The sequence below is a fragment of the Pipistrellus kuhlii genome, unplaced genomic scaffold, assembly GCF_014108245.1.
Source record: "Pipistrellus kuhlii isolate mPipKuh1 unplaced genomic scaffold, mPipKuh1.p scaffold_m20_p_1, whole genome shotgun sequence".
Taxonomy (NCBI): Eukaryota; Metazoa; Chordata; class Mammalia; order Chiroptera; family Vespertilionidae; genus Pipistrellus; species Pipistrellus kuhlii.
This window is the reverse complement of record NW_023425404.1, coordinates 81,767,914-81,785,216: the sequence shown is the minus strand read 5'-3', so window position 1 is coordinate 81,785,216 and position 17,303 is coordinate 81,767,914.

Genomic DNA, 17,303 nt, shown 5'->3' with positions numbered 1-17,303 from the left:
ACAGCATGGATGGAACTGGAGAGCATTATGCTAAGCTAAAAAGCCAGTCAGAGAAAGATAAACATCACATGATCTCACTCATATGTGAGATATAATGATCAACATAATTTGATGAACAAGAATAGATCAATCTAGAGACAAATGGCAGGGGAGGGGCGGTTAGAGAGCAAGCCAGGGATATGTATGCATACATATTAGTATAACCAATCGACATAGACACTAGCCATGGCCATGGGAACTTGCCTGGGGTGGGAATGGCTAGGGGTTGGGGAGTAGCATCAACTGGGGAAAAAGGAAACATATGTAAAACTTTAGGCAAACAAACAAACAAACAAGCAAACCAATGGTAATAGAAGAAGTGAGAGTGAAAAAAAGTTTACTATACACAGAAAAAATACTAAACATGTGAAAATACATACCACTCTTAATAAGTATAGTGATAAATAAAACAATAATTAAAATGTGTGTATTTGCCTATCAAACACAAAGAATAAAGAGATTGAGAAAATAGTGTTGGCAGTGTGTTAGGAAATTGGTATTCTTATGCCCTGGTAGTTGAAATACAAATTCACATGACTTTTGGAAGAAAGTTTGCTAATATATATATATATATACCTGAATTTAATATATATACACTTACTTTTAGCCTAAAAATTCCAATTCAAAGAATTTATTTATTTTTATTTTGGTAAAATAGATATGCCATGAAGTTTACCATTTTAACAATTTTCAGGTGTACAGGTTAATGACATCAAGTACATTCAGATTAATGTGCAAGCATCTCAACCATCCAGCTCCAGAACTTTTGTATCTTCCCCAGTTAAAGCTCTGTATCCATTAAACACTGGGGAGTTTCCCTCCCCTCAGTTCTGCCAACAATGTTCTAGTTTCTGTCTCTAGGAATCTGACTACTTAAATAATTTATTTTAAGGAGAGAATTTTACAAGAGAAACAACATATATGCAAAAAAGATGTATTATTAAAAAATATTTCCTGAGGACCTACTATGTGCTAGGTAATAAATAAGATAGACCAGGTTATTGGTCTTATGTAGAAGCTGTGATCAATGAAGGTAGATCAGAAACAAGCACATAACAATAAGAATTAGGTTTTGATAAGTACTATGAATAAAATAAACAGATACATATCATAGTATTTAGGGCTTACTTTAGATAGGACAGTAAGAAAAGGTCTCTTAGGTACTACTTATACTCGCAAACAAATTTGCGAATTTTAAACATCTCAGCAACATCTGCTAAGGTACAGAGTCCACCTGGCCAGATATCAGCGCATGACAGTTCCCTGTAGACTTTAAGAGACTTTCTCAGAACTAGTTCCATTAATCCAGTGTTCCTTCTGTAGAGTATATTCCCACAGAGAAAGTATTTCAACATTTTAGGGCAGAAAATATTTTAGCAGGGGTACATGCCAATGCTGCTTTATTCTGAGAAGAAATGGGTAGATGATAATTTCAAGTCCAACTCTTCCTAAAACTGAAATAGCAGCAGGACAGTCAAGAGGCTGATCTGAATCTTCTTTCTGTGGTTTTACTTTTGTTCTGGCAAGCTGAGTGACACTGGAAAAAGTTATAGTTTGTGTATGGGAAATATATTTTTCGCTCTTTCTTGACTAACTGACATATTGTAGAGCAGGCGTGAGTCAGGGGCAATGGATTGCTTATGATGGAGCTGAAATACATGGAACAATTTAAATAGCATCAAGGGTCTGGCCTACCCTTAGCCCAGGCAGGAAAATTCAAGGGAAATATAACATTTTGCTGTTAAGTAATGCCATTGGAATAAAAGCATGTTTGAGATGACTTTTGGCTCTCACTTGGAATTTGTTTCATTTGCTTCCAGAAATAACTTTTTCACCTTCCCTAAAGTTCTGAACTTTTATTTCAAAAGATTGTGTAGCTGTATAAATAGCATGTATACATTCTGGCCTTGAATTAAAGCTGTATGTCATAGTTTATGCTGAAAAACAAATTCAGGACCTCAGCTTTAACTCTGGTACTCCAGGGCAGCAACTTTGTATAATATAAAGAGCAGTCACAGGTTAGAGACCTCACAATCACTCATTACCTGTGTCACCTTGGGTGGATTATTTGACTTCTGGGCCTCTAAAGCGGGAATAACAATAATATCCACTCCGAGGGTTTTTTGTGTGGATAAAACTGCAAGAATACGAAAAGCATGGTGCTAGCCCAGCTTGAAATAAGGCTTTTTGCTTTTTCCCCCTTTCTTGGGCTTCAGAGAATATCTATTCACTCTCTGGGTGTTGTACATGTAATTCTGCATCAGAAAAGGGCTGCAGGAGATGTCCTAGAGCACATGTGTCAAACACAAGGCCTGCGGGCCAAATCCGTCCCGCCAGGCCTTGCAATGTGGCCCGCACTGCGCTGTCATCACTGCACTCCGCTGCGTTTCCATCACAATGACAGTTTATGACTGTTCAGTAAACCATTCGGCCCGCGATTTAGGCTGGATTTTAGATTTTGGCCCCTTCTCTGATTGAGTTCGACACCCCTATCCTAGAGGGTTCTCTTCCAGGTCAGTCAGGCTGCAATTCAGGGAGCTATGCCTATGAACATTTTGCTGCAGGAACTTAAGAGCCATGGCAAGGTGTAAGGAACTCAACTCACAAGAGCACACCGGCTATGCTTATGTGTGAACTTTAACCTTCTATAACAAAGGAATGTCATGCCCTATTGGGGGGGGAGGGAGGCTTTTAACTGCTAGAAATGAAAATGTACATATTTTAGACTAGTGTATCATATTTTATAGGTTCATGTAGACCCAGGGGCCAAATGAAAATGAACCAAGATCTTAGGCATTAAGTTACATTTAATTTTACCTTTCCCCCCCTGTGATTTTGACAGAAGTGATTAAAAATGAACCTGGACCTTTGACCTACCCATTTGGGTTTTTAGTTTCCTGAGTTTCTTTTCTTTTTTCATTTCTTTTCCCCCTTGCCACCTGCAAACCTCTGCTGATTGTCTTGTAGATCCTTGGTCAGCTGCTTTTAACAGCTAAACATTAAAGCCACTGAGAGCATAAACAGGAAGCTGGTGTTTAGGTGGGAGTTCCTAGGAATTTTATACTACTGACCACAGAGGCCAACAGAGAAAGGAAATAGGAAAAACAGTGTAAATACCTGGGTGACTAATAACTTTGCCCAACTCAGCTGGCTTTTCTAAACATTTAATAGGAAGTCCCTTCCAGGGGAAACACCCTGAAAATTTTTCTGAACCCCACAGAAGTTTTTAGGGCACGGAGTTCGTTTTGTTCACCGACCACGGGGCAGAAAGACTGTTTCTCCAAGTGATCCGCTCCATTTGCATGCGTGGTGCAGACATTTTGCCAAGCACCAGGGTTCCCAGACCTCCGATTTGTAAAGGATTGTCTAGGCCACCCCTTCCCTCGTTCACATGGAGGGCGCCTAAGAGGATTTAGAATCAAGTGGGCACATTTGCACGGCCTTGTTCTTAAGAGGCAGCTGGAGCCCGGCCGCCGGGCTGGCGCAGAAAACCGCGGGTCCCAGGGGGCACATTGTCCTCCGAGAGGCCGCCACGGGGCTCCATTGTGCGGAGGCAGGCCTTTCTCTCCCGCCCTCTGTCTCCCACAGCCCCCGCCCCCTCACCCCCACGCAGGCTTCTCTAGCTGCCGCTCCCTTAGCGGCCACATTTCCCATGCAGAGGCGCAGGCCGGCTCGCCTGACCATCTGCACGCGGAGATTGACAGCAGCCCCGGGAAGGTCAGTGCCTCAACGATTTCTGTCTGAACAGCAGGCCACCCAGGCCTCCCGAGTAACACAAGGACATCTGCTCCCCTTAATTTAGAACACTGGTTCCAATTTCACCGGAGCCCCACGCTGGACGCCGTCCTCTGGCTCCAGGGGGGAGGGCGCGGGGAGGTGCCCAGCAGACGCGCCGCCTGCGCGCAGGGCCCCATTCAGTGAGAGCAGCTGAGTCCTGTGTGAGGGGAGGGGGAGAGGGGTGTAGGGCCCGGTCACTCACGTGACCAGAATGACGTGAGCGGGCGGGGCAGTGGAGGGGGCACGCCCTTCCCAGAGCATCTGCGGTTGAGGCGGGCCTGCGGAAGAAAGGGCTGCGCTGGCCTGGGATCCTGCTCTGCAAAGAAGAGCTGGATCGCCCCGCGGCCCTGTCTTCGGTCTCTCGAAAGGATTTCTGGTTCTCCAGCTCTTGCTGGCAGCAACAAGCTGATGGCAGGAAAGTTTACTGCAACCCCGGGTGAGGAATCCTGCTCTGCAAGGGTCTGTGCCCGCAGATTTAAAGCAGGCCTGCAGTGGGCAAGGCTAAAATCTTGCCTGGACAGTTTATATCAAAATTCATCTTGCTTTTTCTGCTTTATATTTGGACAAAAGGATGAAGGAATTGCCTTTCTGTTGAGTTCCCACCACTAGATCATAAGCTCCTAAAACACAGATACTGCATCTTATTCATCATGTGTCTCAATCTTTGGAGACTAAACGAATGTGTGTGGAGAGGGCTGGGGCAGGGCTGGGGGTGGAGGAGCCTTGTGAAGACTGTGTCTATCTCATTTTAAATGTGACAGAAAACAATGCACTACCTAGAATGAATGGACACATATTTCAGATATGGGTTCAAATTTCCTATCACCATGATCCAAGGCTTACACAGTGTTAAGTCCACTGATATGGGATCTTATATAACATCTCCCTAAGGAGTTATTTGGGACATGACCAGGGACTCCACTGGTTCTGTCTCATATTATACCATCTAGGGAGAGCAGAACATTCAGACCAGCTGAAAGCTTAGCTGATGCAGACTAGATCAAAGGTGTTACTTTGTGAGGATGAAGCACTATTCTCCAGGAGGTGGGAACATTTATATCAAAGACTTTTATATGGTGCTGTGTCCACAGTGGGTAGAAAACACAAATCCAGGAACCAAGGAGTAAGAGACAGGAGCAGTCTTGTCAACCATCACTCCCATTTGAAGAATTTGGGCTTCCCATCCTCATGACACTGAGCTCTGTGGGTTTTGAGGTCTTGGTTCCTAAAAGGGGAATAGTTCTGACAAGGGACAGGTATCTTCACATTGAACTACAGTTGTGACTGATCCCTGGGTACCTTTAGCTCTTGCACCAAAAGGCAAGAAAGGATAATTTAACCCAGTCTTCAGGAAAAGAGAGGGCTACTGTTATATACAGGGATGAAAGGAATAACATTGAACCCAGTGATCTACTTAGGCTCCTCTTGGTACACCCTTCTCCTGCTTTGAGAATAAAAAAATAAACTAGCCTTAGCTGATTTGGCTCAGTGGATAGAGTGTCGGCCTGTAGACTGAAAGGTCCCAGGCTGGATTCTAGTCAAGGGTACATGCTCAGGTTGCAGGCTCCATCCCCAATAGGGGCATGTAGGAAGCAGCCAATCAATGGTTCTTATCATTGATGTTTCTATTTCTCTATCCCTCTCCCTTTCTCTCTGAAATAAATTTTAAAAATATTTTTTAAAAAAATAGGCTAGAACCTGAGATGACCCATGGCCAGGGGTTCAGATCAGTCAGAGATGAGGGACTTTTCTCACCACCAGAAAAGCCACTGAAACCAGAAGAGGCAGTTGTTGAGAGGGAGGAGAATCTTTAATGGTTAACATAGGAGGGAGAAGATGAGTATTAGTTGTCATCCTGAAATCATCTGTAGCATTTGGTTCTGTAATTTGTCTCACTAACCATCCTCCTGTAGGAAGAGATGCTCTCTGGTAACTGAAAGGGGCTTTTCCCAGAACGTATAAGAAGAGCATCCAAGTGTTGCAATGGGTAAAGTAGTGAATGCTTTGCTGCACTCCCCAGATTCCTATTCAGGAATGAAGACTTTATTTCCCAGCCCCTAGGAGTGCTGTCACAAGATGTCTCTCCCTTAACCTGTGTGGTTTGCTTCAACTAAAGAAAACTACCTGGTGATGACACCTCTTTCCACAGACAACCTATGTTGAATGACCCTCTTGTCCTAATTTGGAACAACTCTAAAAGGCTACCCCAGGCCCAAAGCTCCATGTGGGTTGTCTATGATTTCCCCTCTCAACTTGTCCCTCTTTCTCATCCTGCTTTCCTCCTCTACCTTCACACGTACCTTTCCAAGAGTACTTCTTAATAAATTACATCCTGTGAGCATGACCTACAGCAGTAAAACTTAGGTTATTACCAGATGAGAAAATTTGTATTCAGAGGCTGGTGAAGTCAATAAATGAAAATGCTTTGGTTATTTAAAAATATAAATTTTGCCCTAGCCGGTTTGGCTCAGTGGATAGAGCATCGGCCTGAAGACTGAAGGGTTCTGGGTTAGATTCCAGTTGAGGGCACATGCTTGGGTTTCGGCCCCATGTAGGGCATGCAGGAGGCAGCCAATCAGTGATTCCCTCTCATCATTGATGTTTCTATCTCTCTCTCCTTCTCCCTTTCTCTCTGAAATCAATAAAAGTATTTGAAAAATAGTCAATTTTATTAATCCAAGCTATAATTATGAGCCTCTTGCTAGTTGCCAATTGATTTTGATCAAATTGACATATGTAGCAATGTGAACTCTTTCTGAGATTCTTAAATACATTCAGTCCATATTTCACTTCAGATGTCAGATTTCCAACCTTGATTTCAATTCTGTTTGGATTTTAGCCATTTTGTAAAAAAGAATGCATTTTCACAGAGCTCAATAGATGCAAATATTCCTCAGAATTTTGATACATGGTCAGAAACACTAGGAGAATTAGTAGATTCATGTACAGGGTGTAGAAAAAGTAGGTTTACAGAAGTTCATTTGGAAAAAATTACAATAATTAGTAGACAGTAGTACAATAATGATCGGTGTTTTGCATACTCACAATTGTAAACCTACTTTTCCCCTAACTTGTATTCATTTCTAGAATCCTAAGGTTTTGTGCCTTCATTGCCTGCATAGCATTTTTCCCCCTAATCTAATCAGTGCTTGAAACTGAACCACTCTGATAAAGCAAATGTTTAATAATTTAGATATATACTGAGATTTTCATTCCATGGGCAATTGCTGGAACTTTAAAACATGATTAATTTTTACTAAACTCTATGAATATTTTTTGAATTATTACTTCATATTCACTCAGTACAGCTCTATAAATATGGGGGTGGGGGGAGGTTTGGGAGAACTCAGGGAAGATTAGGAAACTGGAATCGGTATATCCTCAACGGCCATCTATTTGCTCATATGCCTGGACAAATAGCAAAGCAAATGTTTTCTTCCTTGCCACTTCAAGTTTAAGTTTTGTGTAATCATCAAGAAATTTTCATTTTGGGAGACTTTGGGAAAAGAGGAAGGTGTTTCTTTTGTGTTCTTTCATGACTAAAAGTTATTGGTCTGAGGAAATAGTTCAGAAACCTCTTCACCAAATTTGCACAACTTAACACTCTTAATTATACTAAATATGGTAAGCCTCCATGCTCTACAGCAAATTCTTCTGGATAGCACATACTGAGTATCATTAAGGGGACAGGTGCAAAGAAAATGCACAGACTTCATCATTTGCTGCAGCTCATCACCTAATGAGCCTGAGGAGTCCTGTTCACAGGCCAATTCTACAAATGATACAGTGGAAGTTGGGTGTTCATACCTGTTGTTTTGATTTGAGTAAAGAATTGAGAACTTTCTTCCTTTTTCATATGATATTTCTGATGCAAATGAACTTGCTTTGCCACTTGATATCAAACTTCTCAGATATTTTACTAGAAAGGCACATGGGCTAATTCATCTTGTGAAGTTGTCATTGTATGTAGTCCCAGGTGGACCACACTACCCCTTTTTCTTCCCCACATTCCTACCATCCCCAGCTCTGCCCTCAAAGTTTGGATATCCAGTTAGCTATAATAGTCTTTGGTTAAGAGGACTATAAAAACAAACCCCCTCTCCTCCCCAAATTTGAAGGTAAGGCACTTGCTCCTGAAGTAATGAGGGCCACTAGGGGGTAATGCCATAGAAAGGCAAGGAGAACAGAGCAGTGAGCATCAGTGATTTAGCCCAGGTTTTGTCAGAGCCTGAGTCAGAGCCCACATTTTCTGGGCCCATGTGTTTTCTCAATTAGGTTAAGCCATCTCCTTCAGATAGCCTTCACAATTGATTTAGCCAGCACCAGAGGAGTTGGTCCATGAGAATATTGAGCCAGGCAATTCCTATTTGCCTCATCAATATGCATTTTATGTTGAAATACTTGCACTAGTATTTTCCCTCTTCCTTTCAAAAACATTTGCACTTTCCACTGGAAAGGGTGCTGTTTAACCTAATAGTAAACTTTATCAGTATTCACAGCTTTGTCATTTTCTGCTCTTATTAGCCATCAGTGGATTATCTATGAATTCAGCTTCTCTCCTACAACATTTTTAAGTGCTGTGAGCCCAGGGCCTCTTGGGTTGAGGGTAGGGGTCAGAGAAAGTGATCCAGAGATGATGTCTGTGCAAAGTCCTGAGGACAGTAGGAATTTACCAATCCATCTACATTCCTCCTATTGACGATGAGGCCATTTGCCATCTGCTCCCCTCCCTGCCCTTATCTTTTTAATATAAGTGCTACTTACGCCCTAGCCAGCCAGCCCTTCTGTTCCAGGGAAGCTAATCAGTTTTCTGTAACCCCCAAGGACTAGCTGGATACTGTCTGGCCACTCTAGTCCATGCCAGCCTTTCTCTGTGAATATATGTTGATTACATGCTAAAAGGTCTTGCTCAAACTCAAGGGATTTAGGCAGCCCTCCCTAATGAATTCTCTTCTGATCTCTTTATTTCCCTCCTTCTCAGAGCTTATGCTTTCAGCTTATACAGTGTGATTTTAAGAACCTAGATAAATTCCACTGGCATGAGCATGATTTGGATGTCTACAGATAAAAATGACTCAAGGAAAGGTGTTTGGATTCTCCTCAAGCACTTTTATAAAGACAGAAAATGCAGGGCTTACAGTATTGCATGTCAATGTGGACATGAACACTGTAGGAGTTGTCTACCTCTTTTTTCCCAGGTACTCAGTGTCTCCAGGCCAAGACATAGCTCTTTATGCTAATTAGCATTGTTTTTAGATAGGAATATTTGGGAGGAAATTGGGAGGAGTGATATATTAAAATGGGTTTTATAACCACTATTAATTCTTTCTTGTTTAGCAACCAATTGAGTTGTAGCCTCTTTATGAATTTATCAATCTTTGTATTCCTATAGAAGAGTAAAGGAAACAAAATATTAGCTTCCTAATTGTTTATTTAGCTTTACAGTTTACATCTTAAGTAATGTCACCTCCGCTGAGAAACCACCCTGAATTTTCAGGAGAGTTGTTGTCACCTTTCTTTGTGTCCCAATGCATCTTGTCATACCTCTAGCCCAACACCTCCAGCGAGGTACTGTAATTTCTGTTACATAAGTGACTCCTTAGCAGATAGAATCCTTCAAGGGTCAGGAGCCTGGCTTTTTATTTAGCATGCTTCAGTGTCCTGTCTCATGATACTTTAAAAGTACCCAATAGGCAAATAAATGAATGACTAGATATGAGAACAAATGAGTGGTTTTTCTGTGTTAAGTATTTGATAAAGGCTTGTTATATTACTCATTGATTATAATAGAACTAGAGGCCCAGTGAATAAAATTTGTGCACGGGGGTGGTGTCCCTCATCAAAGCCTGCACCCTCTCCAATCTGGGATCCCTTGAGGGATGTCCAACTGACTGTTTAGGCCTGATCCTAAACGGGCAGTCAGACATCCCTCTTACAATCCAGGACTGCTGGCTCCCAACTGCTCGCTTGCCTCTGCCTGATTGCCCCTAAGTGCTTCTGCCTGCCAGCCTGATCACCTCCTAACCCAGTGGTTGGCAAACCATGGCTCGAGAGCCACATGTAGCTCTTTGGCCCCTTGAGTGTGGCTCTTCCACAAAATACCACATTTTTAGCAAAGGCCAGCTTATGAGTACCCTAATTAAGTTAATAACAATGTACCTACCTATATATAGTTTAAGTTTTGAAAATTTAGCTCTCAAAAGAAATTTTAATCATTGTTCTGTTGATATTTGGCTCTGTTGACTAATGAGTTTGCTGACCCCTGCCCTAACCACTACCCTGCCAGCCTGATTGACACCTAACTGCTCCCTGGCAGGCCCAATTGCCCCTAACTGCCCTCCCCTGCTGGCCTGGTCACCCCTAATTGCTCTCGCCTGCCAGTCTGGTCGCCCCTAACTGTCTTCCCCTACAGGCCTGATCGTCCACAACTGCCCTCCTCTGCTGGCCCAGTCACCCCTAACTGCCTTCCCCTGCTGGCCTGGTCACCCCTAACTTCCCTTCCCTGCAGGTCTGCCCCCTCAACTGCCCTCCACTGCAGGCTTAGTCCCCCCCAACTGCATTGCTCTGCTGGCCTGGTCACCCCTAACTGCCCTCCCTTGTTGGCCTGATCACCCACAACTGCCTTCCCCTGCATGCCTGGTCCCCCCGAACTGCCCTCCCCTTGCTGACCTGGTCTCTTCCAACTGCCCTCCTCTGCCAGCCTGGTCACCCATAACTGCCCACCCCTGCAGGCCATCTTGTGGTGGCCATCTTGTGTCTACATGGGGGCAGCCATTTTTTACTACATGGGGGTGGCCACCTTTTGTCTTGGAGGGATGCTCGATTTGCATATTACTCTTATTAGATAGGACTAGAGGCCCAGTGCAAGAATTCATGCTCTAGTGGAGTCCCTCAGCATGGCCTGTGGGATCAGGCTGAAACTGGCTCTCTGACATCCCCCAAGGGGTCCCAGATTGTGAGAGATGAGGCCAGGTAGAGGGACCCTATGCACTGGGAGGCACACGGGAAGTTGGTCAGCAGGGAGGGACTGCAGGAGGGCTTCAGGGTGTGGCTAGCCCATCTCACTCAGTCCAGATCAGCTGGACCCCAGCAGCAAGCTAACCTACCAGTTGGAGCATCTGCACCCTGATAGTCAGTGCACATCATAATGAGTGGTTGAGCAACCTTAGCATATCATTAGCATATTATGCTTTGATTGATTGAATGGCCGAACAGATGACCGAACACTTATCATATTAAGCTTTTATTGTATAGGATAAATAACAAGAAATACAGATAAATCTTGTTGATGACTATGAGAAAATATTTATGAAAGAAAGTTTGGAATTTTAGATGAAATTAAGCCTCTAAACTTTTCTAAGTGTTCTTTTATCCTTGGAATGGATAATGAGAAGTTAGTTATATTAATTTGGGCCAGCACTTCTATAGTGCTATGAAATTTGATTTAGTTATATCCTATATTTCCCTAAAAGTTTGAAAAGAAAAAGTGTTCCAAGATTTTTAAAAGTATAGAGCGAATAGCTACCATGCAAATCATAGCATTAGGGGCTTCTCAGGATTTTCTCCTTCATGCTTAAATGTTAATCTCTGAGTTATGCACTGTAATAATAGATCCAACTGAAGAAAAAAAAACCCAAAAAACCTGTTTCTGAGACTAATGCATAAAATATGTGCATGCAGTTTAAAAAACGGTTCATTCTTTGGGGGTATGAAAGTTACTGCACTCTAGGGAAACAGAACGTGATTAACTACAAGGTCAGCTGATTTTAAATACTGATTGCCAAACTGCTCAATAAAATATGAATACTTATTAGGGCAATCCATATCACATTACATATCCTTTTTCTGGGGTGACTTGCACCATCTTAAAAAGACATACTCCAACTAGATAATGACAAACATTATTAAGTGAATAGAAATTGAGACTGAAGTTCTTCTTTCCTGTTGGTTGCTCAACTGGACTTGAACCTTTAGGAAAAGACTAAAATTATAACCAATGCTCAGTATCCATAGTAACATGCATAAGAAGGTAATTATTTTTTCTTTACATTTTTAAATTTTAGAGTTTAACAGCATATTATATGCATTGCCTTGGGCCCACAATTCCTGCAGTTGGTCATTAAGTATCAGGAAATGCCCTCTTTACCAGCCATTATTGTTTAAATAAAATGCCACTTACAACCCTTGTGAACAAAAGAGCTACAGTGTCAGTGTAAGGCACACCTTGACTATTGTAGTGATCTAGCATAGAGAGCAAGGACCTCTAGAGCACCTGGCCCAGGAGCCAGGCTCATGTCTTGAGAACACCAGTCACAAGGATGCCGTTTCATTTATGGCCCCAAACCCAGGTTCTCCTGTGGTCAACCCTGCTGCTGTAAGAAGGCTGCTGGAGCAAAGTATCCTAATTACACCTTTTGTGGAGAACCACTCCCTGATGTATCAATCTGGAAGTGTAAGTTTTGTGTTAATTTTATTGTTTTGTTTTGTTTTTAAAGAAAGACCTATTCACAGAAAATTATATGATTGAGAATATTTAAAGGAAGGAATTAGTTTCAAAATCTATCTGATGTTCATTCTAAGAAGGCAGAGTGATGATAGCATTATAATGGCAATCAAGAAAATTCAACCCAAGTTGAAACCAAAAACGCCTTTGTCTGATTCCAAAGGCTCCTTGCCCTTAGCCCCTGTACACCCTGGTGGCTTCTGCCAGGTGGGTGCCCACCTCATAACTTCAGTTTTTGCCTCCTAGGTAGCCTCAGTAAAACGTTCCCTAGATGACTATGCAAACAAAAGGAAAAATGTGTGCTGAAAACTAGAGCTAATCTAAGAAATTCTAAATTTAGATAGAAATTTTCTTCCAAGAGATTGTTTGTAAATCAGTTTTTAGAACCTGGAACAAACATTTTCCCATAGAAACATAATAAACCCCAATTGAACGTAAACACTATGCATTAGCAAAAACATATTTTATTGGCTATATTTTTTCACTTTTTTTTTTACCTACATTATAGATTAAGTGGGCTTTTGCGGGTTTGTTGGGTAACTAGATCACCACATGCAATGGCTCCTGTGGGAAATTAGTCCCTATTCAAAAAGCTAGCTGTGAGGAATTTTCCTCCCGCTGCCAAAGCTTCAGAGAGAAGAGAGAATTATCTCCCATAGCTCTGATGATGCCACCCAGAAGCAAGAGGGGTCAACCTTTATTTTGGTAAGGGACATTTATAAATTTGGTGTTTGTATTTTGATAACTGCTAGCACTTAATTTAGAAAGTATTACAACTATCTTAGGGTAAAGGTGAACTCAACAGAGTTGAGACCAGGAAGTTGAATAAAAAAACATAAACAGTTAAGCAAATTTTAGAATAAAGATATGTACAGAGATAGACACTGCAGCTGAGAACTTCATAGTCGGGCTGCAAGCAAGACCAACATTCCAGTTCCAAACAAGGCAATGCAAAAAAAATTGTTTACTAGAAAAAAGTAAAGAAATTCAAAGGCAGCGAAAGCAGATTGTGATGCTGATCACAGGGACTTTCTTCTTTTATCCTTGTTTATGTTGACTCTAAAAGTTAATAAATTCTAAACAGTCTAAGCTATCATGAAACCATTTCCATCCCACTCTGCATCTATGATTCACATCTTAGCCACATGCCCCACCCTGTAAAAAAGCTGTGAGAAGCAAAAGCTCCACTTCTAGACAATTTCCCAATTCATTTTGCTCCCAAATGGCAAGAGAGATAGAGAATTTTTCATCCAGAAGGAGGAGTGAAGTGAGAAGTGGGGGAAGGGCAGAAGAAAATTGAACCATGACCTATGAGAAAGAGATTTTCAGGGATAGGTGTCCTTTTGGGGGGAAAGAGAGAGAGAGAGAGAGAGAGAGAGAGAGAGAGAGAGAGAGAGAGAGAGAGAGAGAGAGAGAGAGAGAGAATAATATGTGATTATTAATAATCTGTGATTCCTGGGGAAAGGAATTATAGCAGAGGGCCAGAAGGAAGGCAGAGGAATTCTGCAAGATGCATGAAATGATGCTTGGAATCTTCCAGAAAAAGAACACCAGAAACAAAAACAAAACAAAACAAAACAAACAAAACAAAAAAATTTATACACACACACACACACACACACACGTGTATATACTTGAGGCCCGTTGCATGAAGATTCATGCAAGAATAGGCCTTTCTTCCTCTGGCTTCACTCCCAGCTGCCCCAGAGCCTTTGCAAGTCTTGGCTCCAGGGCGAAGTGCTGCTCCTGTAGCTCCCTCTGCCCCCTGTCCTCTGCCCCCTGTCCTCATAATAGGCATCCTGCCCCAAGCAGCCACTCCTTGTCTGTATATGCAAATTAACCCATCATCTTTGTTGGGTTAATTTGCATACTCACTTCTGATTGGCTGATGGTACCACAGAGGTACAGTCAATTTGCACACTTTATTTTATTAATGTAGATTAGTAAATCAAATTTCTTGCAGCTAGAAGGGAGCAAAAGGTAAATTCCTAAACCAGAACAGCAGTTGTGGGGCTGAATCAAGACACCTCATATTGCAAAATTGGGAGTTTGTACCCAGCCTTCCTAATATCCAAGGTATAGGAAGATCTCCATTGTTCTTTACAATCCTCAGGAGGAACTTCCGAGGAGCTTGAAGAAGTTCCTTCAGTGGACATTTCTAGGAATCTGAGCTTACATTCCCAGTTCTAATAATGATCCCAAAGAACCTTGCCAGTTAGGTTAGGGTTCAAACCCCCTATAATTTTGAGGAAGTAGAGAGGGATTCAGACACCATGTTTTTTGTCATCACATGTGTCTTATTATTTGGGAAAATTTGTTCCAATTGCCATCATTAGAGCAAAATGGCAGGGAGTGAGCTTTTCAAAGCTCTTTGGTAAGCACTTCTCAGGATCAGTTAAAAAAGCCCACACTATAAGATGTCTTTCCACTGTACTAAAACACAAAAGTGGCCATATGCAAAAGTGCTATTGATAGAGAAAGGGAAATAGTAGTCTGACAATTGAGGTAAGTTGAAAGCATAAGGTAAAATTACATCAATGGGAGAAGATATTCCCCCTCCACTGGGCCTGAAATGTTGAGCCATTTGAAAGACTGGTCCTGGTCTCATTTTTTAGTACTTAATAAAGAGACTTAGTGCTTTCAAATATGTTAATTTCAGAAGAAAGCTTCTTCTTACTTGGTTCAAGTAATCCCTTCTTGGAGAAACTAAGTGAAGAGAAAGAGAAAAGGCAATTTAAAAAACTAGATATGGCCAAAACCGGTTTGGCTCAGTGGATAGAGCCTCGGCCTGCGGACTGAAAGGTCACAGGTTCGATTCCGGTTTGTCACAGGTTTGTACCTTGATTGCAGGCACATCCCCAGTAGGGAGTGTGCAAGGGGGTGTGCAAGAGGAAGCTGATCGATGTTTCTCTCTCATTGATGTTTCTAACTCTCTATCCCTCTCTCTTCCTCTCTGTAAAAAAAATCAATAAAATATATTTTTAAAAAATTAAAAAATAATAAATAAATAAATAATAAAAAACTAGATATGTTCCAAACTAATGAGATTGTTAGAAGTCTGACTTGGTGGGACACCCTAGCCTCTGGGACATAGGTCTCTGCTCTGGTCGTTGTATCAGTGACTTCCCCCTCCATAAAGTTTAGAAAGCATGGCCTGGACAACATGGATCAGAAAAATATATCAGTCTCCTAAATATGCAGCCTGGAAAGTTTATGTTCAGGTAAAAATGCACCTATCATTCAAATAGAGAGGTGGTGGGGAGCTCTATGTTTCTCAGTTGTTTTATGTTCTAGTTCATTTCAAAATAAGCTTTGAATTGGGTAAAAGGAATTGTATATGCTATCCTACTAGTTCTTAAATTTAATTATGTTTATTATATATATGACTAGACTAAGTAATTTAAAAAAAAAAAACCACTGATTTTGATACATTGGAAAAAGATCTTTCTGAATGACTAAAAGATTAAAACATTTGGAGCACACATGAAATTTGATTGTTTTAAGTGCTTCCACTTGACTATTTATTAGACTTTCCTCAGAAACAGTTATTGATGGAGCTGCTTCAACAAAATAATATAAGTGATCTGCCTGGGTTCATCTATCATTTGCTTCTCCTCCACATGTGCCCTCCAATTGGGCTGGGCTACATTCTCTTTGCCTCTAAGAACCACAGATCAGCAAGAGGTAGAAATGTTGGAGAGATCATTTAGGCCAAGGGTTGTCACACTTTTCTGTAAAGGGCAAGATAGTAAATATTCATGCGTTGCAAACCATATGGTCTCTGTCACAACTACTCAACTCTGTCACTGTAGCATGAAATCCATTATAGATATGTTGAAATAAATGAGTATGGCTGTTTTCCAACAAAATTCTATTTACAAAGACAGGCAAAAGGAATGATTTGGCCATTGGATTTTAGTTTGTCAACTGAGCTAGTATAATTTCTGCACTTTACAGGTAAGAGAAAAAAATCTGGGAAGATTGAGAATTTCCCAAAGATGTTGTATGATTCATAGCAAAGACAGATCCAAAACTTGAAATGAAATCTGGAATCCAGCTTTCTTTCTACCATGCACAATAGTCAGCTCTCATTTCATGAAGTTTCTTCTACTCTATAGATGCATAAAAGTGTGAATCATAAAGTAGTATTTGAGGAAATTATGCCCTGGTAATGACAATTATTTAATTAAAAACACTTTGAAGATTTTTCTAAGTGATTGCCACTAATTATTGATTTACTCTCAGTTTCATTATTATGTTTCAAGATGGCATTAAGAAAGTAAAACCTTTAAAAGTTTTATTACATCATAGGGTCTCCTTTTAAATTGGATTTTTACTAAAGTTGATTTGAATAAAGTCAGCAAACTGAGGGTTTCAATTCATCCAAGAATAACCAGCCTCCAAAGCAGAAGTTATTACCGTGGGATGTAGGGAGTTAATGAATCCCTGAAATTCATGCCAAAGTTTCTGTGCTTTTAATCTTTTTTTCAGGACAAGTTGCACAATTTTCTTCAAATCCACAGAGATGTGTGACTCCAAAAGTTACAGAATTCTAGATGGTAAACAATTCTTCTGCAGCCAGGCTTCCTGAACAGACAGTCTGAAGAAAGAATGAAGGAGCTCTAACCAGCCTTTCCTCCCATGTGTCCTCAGTGGCTGCTTCTCCAGAAGGTAATTAGTTAGCTGGCCACTAAAAGGGCCCAGGAAGGAAGGGACAAGTAGCCACATTTTGGCTGACGCAGATGGATGCAATGAATCTAATTTGTGGGATAAGCTCATTATCGAGATCTTACATGGAATGATGCTTTAAGTTAGTAGACAGCAGTGCTGAATTTCCAGTTTATTAGCTAGCTCAGAGTGAGACCCCCATCAATGACTGGGTCCATAGAAGGTAAAATTCAATTTCCAAAAGCAAGTAGGTGGGCTTGATTTCTGGCAGTATAGTGGACTGAGCTAACTCAGTCACTCCTCCCACTACAAGCAC